A 7,936-nucleotide genomic window follows, 5' to 3' on the forward strand; every position below is an offset into this window, starting at 1 on the left:
TTCCCTGCGGAGCTGCGTGGTGCTGGGAACAGGGTCTGTCCCGTGCCAGCTCAGCCCGTGCCCGGGCACGGAGGGGGTCAGCAGCGCCGTCCCCAGACGCATTCCCCCATCTCGGATCCCCTATTTGAGATTGATATAAACTGAACTGGAAAAGTTGTTCTTGCCTGAGCTGAGAGCGAAGCGGCTTCGCTGGCACAGTTGGGTCAGTTCTGTTCACACCTCGGCTTTGGTCGCTGTCATTTGTCTTGCCTGACAAGGCGGCATTAAAGGGGGAAAGAGAAGATCGTAGAATCATAGAATCATTTTGCTTGGAAAAGATCTTCAAGGTCATGGAGTCCAACCATAACCCACCCTGTCCCTGCCCATGTCCTGAGAACCTCATGTCCGTCTGTCCAGCCCTCCAGGGCTGGTGACTCCAGCACTGCCCTGGGCAGCCTGTTCCAATGCCCCACAGCCCTTTGGGGCAGAAATTGTTCCCACACCCAACCTCAACCTCCCCTGGTGCAACTTGAGGCCGTTTCCTCTGCTCCTGGTGCTTGTTCCTGGGGAGCAGAGCCCGACCCCCCTGGCTCCGAGCTCCTTTCAGGCAGGTCAGAGATCAGAAGGTCTCCCCTCAGCTCTGTTCCCCAGTGACCCCAGGTCCCTCAGCCGCTCCATCACACAGCCGTCACTGTCCCACCGCGAGGGGACCACGGTGGCTCCGGCCCCGCGTGGGCCCACGCACGCACCTTGCGCAGTGACGGCGCTCTCAGCCTGCTCAGTGCCTTAGGGATCTTCAGCGGATCAGCACTTTTCTTGGGCTACTTTTGTTCTGTTCCTTTTTAAGACAATAAATTCTTTTAACTGCATGTCTTTGGTTTTCACAAATGCTTTGAGCCACTGGGTGCAGCCTGATGGAACCACCTCCACAGGTTCGCAAGGGGGCATTAAGTCATGAGGAAATCGTTAGAAATAACGGGGTTGGTGTAATAAGCACTTACAGGTGAGGTCGGGTCGGGTTTGAGGGGAAATTGAGCCGCTGCAGCTCCGCTCCTCCCGCATCGCCGTCCTGCGGCACGTAAACCCCGCGCTCGCACACCAAGGGATGGCGCGACATGGCTCAGAACTGCAGACTTTGCTTCCCCAGGTAGTATTTTAATAGCACTATAGTAAATACTGACATAAAATCTAAGGGAAAACCTTCTCAAAGTCTAATGTCAAACAATGTTTGTGGCGGTAAAAGTGACTTGAGTAAGAAAAGATACTGGGATTGAAATTTTCCCTCTCAGGCCACATCCAAGTCTCGCAGCGTGAGAACTAGAAATACAGCTCGATGGAGTTGGATGTTCCAGCGCACAAATGCCCCGTTCAGGTTGCTGATGGGGGCGCGAACACGGCTCGACAAACGCGCTGAGCTGTGGACGTGGATTGGGAGCCGTGGGGAGGAGTTTAGTGTCACATCTCGATGTCCCTTCTTGGCTCACGGACCAGGGTGCTCGGCAGCCGCGCTGCTCGGGGAGCTGGCTCCTTGTGCTGCCGGCTCCTTGTGCTGCTGCCTCCTTGTGCTGCTGCCTCCTTGTGCTGCTGCCTCCTTGTGCTGCTGCCTCCTTGTGCTGGGCGTGGGAGCCAGCAGCGGGTTCTGGCTGAGTCACCCGCGCCAGGACGGTCCCAGGGGGTCGGTGTGACCCGTGGTCGGTGTGACCCGCGGAGGCTCCAGCCCATGGTCGGTGTGACCCGTGGTCAGTGTGACCCGTGGTCAGTGTGACCCGCGGAGGCTCCGGCGCCGAAGCCACGCGTGGCGATTGCGCCGCCGAAGAGCACGGCGGCTGTGTAACTACCGCGTGGCGCTGCGGAGCCGCCGGTCCCGGCAGCGCCGGCGTCGCCCTCGGCCCCTACGGCGGCCCCCGGGACATCAATAGCCAGAATTGTATTTGTTTGTATTTTTTTTAACGCTATACATTTGATATAACTGAAGATCAATTTTAAGAGCTTACAGTAATATATTTTAAGTAATATATATTTTAGTAACTGTAAAAAAGAAACGGGCAAAGGCTGGTTTGTGAAGTCGATGAACAGGGTAGCGGGGCGTGCGCTTCTCAGCAAGGCCAAGGACACTTGTATTACAGGAGAACCGAAGAGCGTCAGTTTTTCCACTCATGCAATAACAACGGGAATTCTCAACAGGAAGAAATCCGAGACTGTTTCCTACGCGCTTTTCTTATTCCGCCAACCGGCCTGAAAACTCAGTTTAGACGATACTGAACCTCTGTCTGTCTTTTGCCTTTTTAAAAGGGATCTAAATTGGAATAGAGGGTATGTACAGAAAAATCGAGTCGACACCATTTTAAAATGTATTTTTACACAAATAATATAGAAAAATCATATTTTACATAAGAATTTTAAGTATTTGAAATCTGTATATATATACTGTATGTACTTCATATATTCTTTATTTTACATTTTCAATGTATTAAAAAGTATTTGAGCTGTTGGATTGAGCACGTCGTGATGTTTAAGCGTGAAGGGGGCGGAGGAGGCGGCGCCGGGGCCGGGCAGGCGCTGCGGGGGGGTTCGGCAGCTCAGAGCACGCACAGCGGTTCTCGCTCCCGCTCCTGTTCGTGTTTCCGTTAATATCCGCTCGTGTCGCCTCCAAAGCGCCCGGAGCGACGCGTGGTGAGCGTGAGTGGGGTCATGTCGTACCCCGCACCGCTGCCGTCACAGCCAGAGGGGCGCTGCTGGAGCTCTTCAGCAACACCAGCGCCCGAGCGGCTCCGCTCGCTGTGCCGCTGCACTTGTGATGCATAGCTCGGTTTCTTGGGTGAGCATCGCCCGGTGCTCCGGGAGTTCAGACACCGCACACAGAGCACAGTGGTTCCAAGGAAACCCTGCAGGGGATGCTGCGGCTGCGGCTGCTGGAGACCAGAGCTCCTGGGAAGGATCGCGGGGCCCTCGAGCAGCAGCAGCTGATGCTGCAGCAGCGCTGTGCAGCGGGGAGCACGAGTCCCTGTGAGACAGAGCACACATCCCTGTGGAGACAGAGCACACATCCCTATGGAGAGAGAACACACATCCCTGTGGAGAGAGAGCACACATCCCTGTGGAGAGAGAACACACATCCCTATGGAGACAGAGCACACATCCCTGTGGAGAGAGAACACACATCCCTATGGAGACAGAGCACACATCCCTGTGGAGACAGAGCACACATCCCTATGGAGAGAGAACACAAATCCCTATAGAGACAGAGCACATATCCCTATGGAGAGAGAGCACACATCCCTATGGAGAGAGAACACACATCCCTATAGAGACAGAGCACACATCCCTGTGGAGAGGGGCGACACACATCCCTATGGAGACAGAGCACACATCCCTATAGAGACAGAGCACACATCCCTGTGGAGACAGAGCACACATCCCTATGGAGAGAGAGCACACATCCCTATGGAGAGAGAACACACATCCCTGTGGAGAGGGGGGACACGAATCCCTATGGAGGGAGAGCACATATCCCTATGGAGAGAGAGCACACATCCCTATGGAGAGGGAACACAAATCCCTATGGAGACGGAACACAAATCCCTATGGAGAGAGGGGGAACAAAAATCCCTATAGAGAGAGAACACAAATCCCTATGGAGAGAGGAGGGGACAAAAATCCCTTTGGAGAGTAGGGGGGGACAGAAATCCCTATGGAGAGGGGGGACGCAAATCCCTATGGAGAGAGAGCACAAATCCCTATGGAGAGAGGAGGGGACACAAATCCCTATAGAGAGAGGGGGAACAAAAATCCCTATGGAGAGAGAACACAAATCCCTATAGAGAGAGAATGTGAATCCCTATGGAGAGGGGACACCAATCCCTGTGGAGAGGGCGATGGATCTCCCAGGAGATTCCCGCTGTTGCCGCTCGCACCAGCACCCGCGGGAGCCCGGCGGGAGCAGCTCCCGGCCGCTCCGTGTCACCGGCACTCGCGGGGAAGGAAACGGTGCGGGCAATGGAGACACGGTCCCACGGCAGGCGCTGAACGTACCAACCCAAACCTGCAACGGCAACTGGTGGCGTATCCCGCTACAGTCATTGCGGGAGGCCTTGACAGAACAAACCCCGCACACACCTTGTCCTGCTCCTCACACACCAAGGGGCTTCACTCCATAGGCAGCTGTGCTGTATGACCCACTGGGGGGTGTGCAGGTCTGTATGGGGCTGTGCAGCCGTACGTATGGACACACGCTGCTGGGGGTGTGCAGGTCTGTATGGGGCTGTGCAGCCGTACGTATGGACACACGCTGCTGGGGGTGTGCAGGTCTGTATGGGGCTGTGCAGCCGTACGTATGGACACACGCTGCTGGGGGTGTGCAGGTCTGTATGGCGCTGTGCACACTGTTCCTCACGGAAGGGTTCCCACCCCTCCATGCTGTTCCGCACTCGATGTTTCTGAACCTGGTGTGATCAATGCTCCTGTGCTCCCCGTGCAGCCCACCGAGGTCGCTCCTACGATGTGCTCGGTTTTGTTCCTTTGACAGCTTGTGCTCGGGTCTGAGGTGGCACATGGAGCGTTCCTTTCACTCGTGTTCTGTTCGGGACTGGATGACACGTGTGACGCCGCCGAAGCCGCAGATGTCAGTGAGAAGGAACTATCTCCTGTGCCCCGTTTCCTGTTGTGTTAATCGGGTCCCACCGCTGGGGAATGCCCCGCACGTCCTTGTGACAGACCCTCCATCCGGAGTGCACATCAGAGCCCGTTCCTGCAGAACGGCTGCAGCCTCTGCTGTTGTTGTGCAGCTGTTGCTGCAGCTGGCACAGAACGCCGGGCGCTTGAGGAGCTGCGTGACTTCACCGCCTCCAGTCCACTTATTCGCCACTAAAGGAGAACGGCGTTTGGATCAGGACGGATCTGTCGGGTTTCACTCTCCTCTTGATGCACGTGTCCTTGCCCACAGATACGAATAGAACTTGCGTGTGCACAAACCGAAGGGAACATCCATTTTTAATATCCAGATTCCCTACGCAGGGGTTTTCCCGCGGTGACGATGGGAAGAGCTGCAAACGCCAGTGGGGCGTTTCTACGCATTGGTGCCGTCTTCAGATGAATGTCTGGAGTGCAGCACTTTCTGCCTCTCGCTCGTTTGTGCATCAACAGGCTCTGCAGACGCTTGTTACCCGTGGGCCAGGAAACAAAGCAGCAGCACCAGGAAAAGGCCATTTACCGAAACAGCATGAATTTGACATTGGTGATGGTAAATGGGATTCTCAGCCATGCAGGATGTTTCAAAGTGTGTGTCAGCAAGTGGAAATGGAAACGCTGGGAACACTGGGAAGCAGCATCTCCTCCAGCTGTGGAGGAGGAAGGACCGAATCGCTTTGTATTGAAAGAAGCCAGAGGGGTTTTTAAAGCAAAGTCCGTCAGCCAGAAGAGACACGACCATTTCTCACACGGTGCTGAGGAGTGCAAACAGCCGCCCCTCTTCTTTATCAGCTTCATTTCAGTTTTAAATTTAAATCTGTAACTGAAATAGACCAGAAACTCTAGATGGAGAAAACTCTCTTAAAACCAAACTGGAACAGCCTGATGTAACTTTAAAGCTGTCTCTATGGATCTGCTCCTCACACGAGGAACCGCGTGAGCCACCATGAGCTCCAGAGGTTCCTTCTCACCCTAATTGCTCCCTGGCTTATTAAATATAAGGACAGCTCATGAAATGCACGGGCTGCAGAGCAGCAAACCCGTGTTGGAAGGCAGCGGGGTCCCGGGCAGTCAGCAGGCTGAGCGCACAGCCAGGGCTCTCATGCTCATACTTTGCCTCCGCTTCCCACGGACACTCGCGCGTTGCTCTGCCTCGATCCACTTTCAGCGCCACAGTATTTCTTCTCAAGCGCTGTCGCTTCACGGCACAGCACAACGTGTCACAGAGCGTTCGGTTACCTGCGGGTGCGTGATGCTGAGGTTCCGCAGAGCAGGGCAGTGACTGGCCGCGCTGGGGCGGGTGGTGCCGCAGCCCTCCGGAGCTGCTCCGCGCAGGGCCGGCTGTGCGCGCTGCTGCCGGCACCGCGACCGACGCGGGCGGGATTCACCGGCCACGCTCCGGCACCGCGACTGACGCGGGCGGGATTTGAGACCACATCTGGAATCTTGTGTCCAGTTGTGGCCCCTCAGTTCCAGCAGGACAGGGAACTGCTGCAGAGAGTCCAGCGTAGGGCAACGAAGATGATTAAGGGAGTGGAGCATCTCCCTTATGAGGAAAGGCTGAGGGAGCTGGGGCTCTTTAGTTTGGAGAAGAGGAGACTGAGGGGTGACCTTATTAATGCTTATAAATATATAAAGGGTGAGTGCCACGAGGATGGAGCCAGGCTCTTCTCGGTGGCAAACAATGATAGGACACGGGGTAATGGGATCAAGCTGGAACACAAGAGATTCCACTTAAATCTGAGAAGAAACTTCTTCTCAGTGAGGGTGACAGAGCCTGGAACAGGCTGCCCAGGGGGTTGTGGAGTCTCCTTCTCTGGAGACATTCAAGACCCACCTGGACATGTTCCTGTGTAACCTCACCTGGGCGTTCCTGCTCCAGCAGGGGGATTGCACTGGGTGAGCTTCTGAGGTCCCTTCCAATCCCAAACATACTGTGATACTGTGATACAGTGATTCAGCGGCCGTGCTCCGGCACTGTGACCGACGCAGGCGAGATTCAGCGGCCGTGCTCCGGCACCGCTGACCTCCGCGTCCCAGCTGCGCAGCGAGGATTCCCCACAGCCAGCGCAGAGTCCAGGGCACATGTCACCGCAGGAACTGCTGCCCGAAGGCGTCTCGTTAGCTGCGTGGGAAGGGAAGGGATCCCGGAGTGTCCACAGCAGGCTGATCTATCTCAGTTTAAGATTTCTCAAGCCAGCTGATAAGAGTCCTGCTCAGAGGGCTCCATTCACAAAGATACTGGCATTTAAAAGTCTCTTTATTCAGCCAACATGACACTGTTAGCACCCATAAACCCCTTATCTACCCCTGCACCTGCTTAAACGTTTATCTTATCTAATGGAACAATTTCCAGCCCACGTTAGGAAGTGGCTCCCGGCTCCAGGCCCAGGTGGAGGCCCGGCCGGGTACGGGATGCAGGGTACGGGGTACGGGGTGCGGGGTATGGGGTACAGGGTACGGGGTGCGGGGTACGGGGTGCAGGGTACGGGGTGCGGGGTATGGGGTACGGGGTGCGGGGTACGGGATGCAGGGTACGGGGTGCGGGGTACGGGGTGCGGGGTCCAGGGTCCGGCCGCCGCCTTTGCACCGCGGCACAAATCTCTTCTGCTCACGCTCAGCTCATTGTGCTGAGACTACACCCGTGCACTGTGCGTAAGGACGCGCCCTCTCCGCACTTTGCGCTGCTGTTTGGCTGCAGAAACATCCTCTGCACTTTTGCTGCGCTTCCTCTTTTTTAATTTTTGCCCTGGAATGGCTTGGGGAGGTGGTGACTGAGAACGGAGCAGCGCTGAGCATCCCGGGGAACTGCGCTGCCAGACCGCAAGGGAATGGAAAGGGTTTTGTGCGAACCCTGCCCATTCATCTCCTCTCCCAGGCAGTGACTTTGGTTTGGGCCACAGCCCGGCCTTGCTTTCCCCTGTTAAAGAAAGGGTTTAAGCCAGGAGACTAAGTACACAGCAGCGTGACCATATTGTCCTGGTTTTGCTGAGCAACCCACGGCGTGTGAGAAGGAGCAGTGTGTTCTGCAGGACTGCGGAGCGGCTGGCGTGAGCGCGAGGCCGTTCCCAGCTCGGCTGACACATCGTGGGGATCGGGGTGTCCCCGCGGGCTGGGCAGAAGCCAATGTCACCTGTGCCCTCAGGGAGGGGCCAGCACTATGCCCTTGTGGCCAGGAAGGAATCTTGTGTCCAGCTGTGGCCCCTCAGTTCCAGCAGGACAGGGAACTGCTGCAGAGAGTCCAGCGCAGCCACCAAGATGCTGCAGGGAG

The 7,936-nt window shown here is 56.1% G+C and overlaps 1 protein-coding gene across 1 annotated transcript in view; it reads left to right on the forward strand.

Moving 5' to 3' along the window:
- The window catches only part of ASXL2 (ASXL transcriptional regulator 2), a 100,547-nt gene extending 98,200 nt beyond the window's left edge, over positions 1-2,347 (forward strand). The window contains exon 13 of the transcript XR_013922035.1: positions 1,269-2,347. The gene's annotated coding sequence lies outside the window, so the exon portion shown is untranslated. The remainder of the gene's footprint in view (positions 1-1,268) is intronic.
- The last annotated feature ends 5,589 nt before the right edge of the window (positions 2,348-7,936 follow it).

Source organism: Nesoenas mayeri (assembly GCF_963082525.1).
Source record: "Nesoenas mayeri genome assembly, chromosome: 3".
Classification (NCBI taxonomy): domain Eukaryota; kingdom Metazoa; phylum Chordata; class Aves; order Columbiformes; family Columbidae; genus Nesoenas; species Nesoenas mayeri.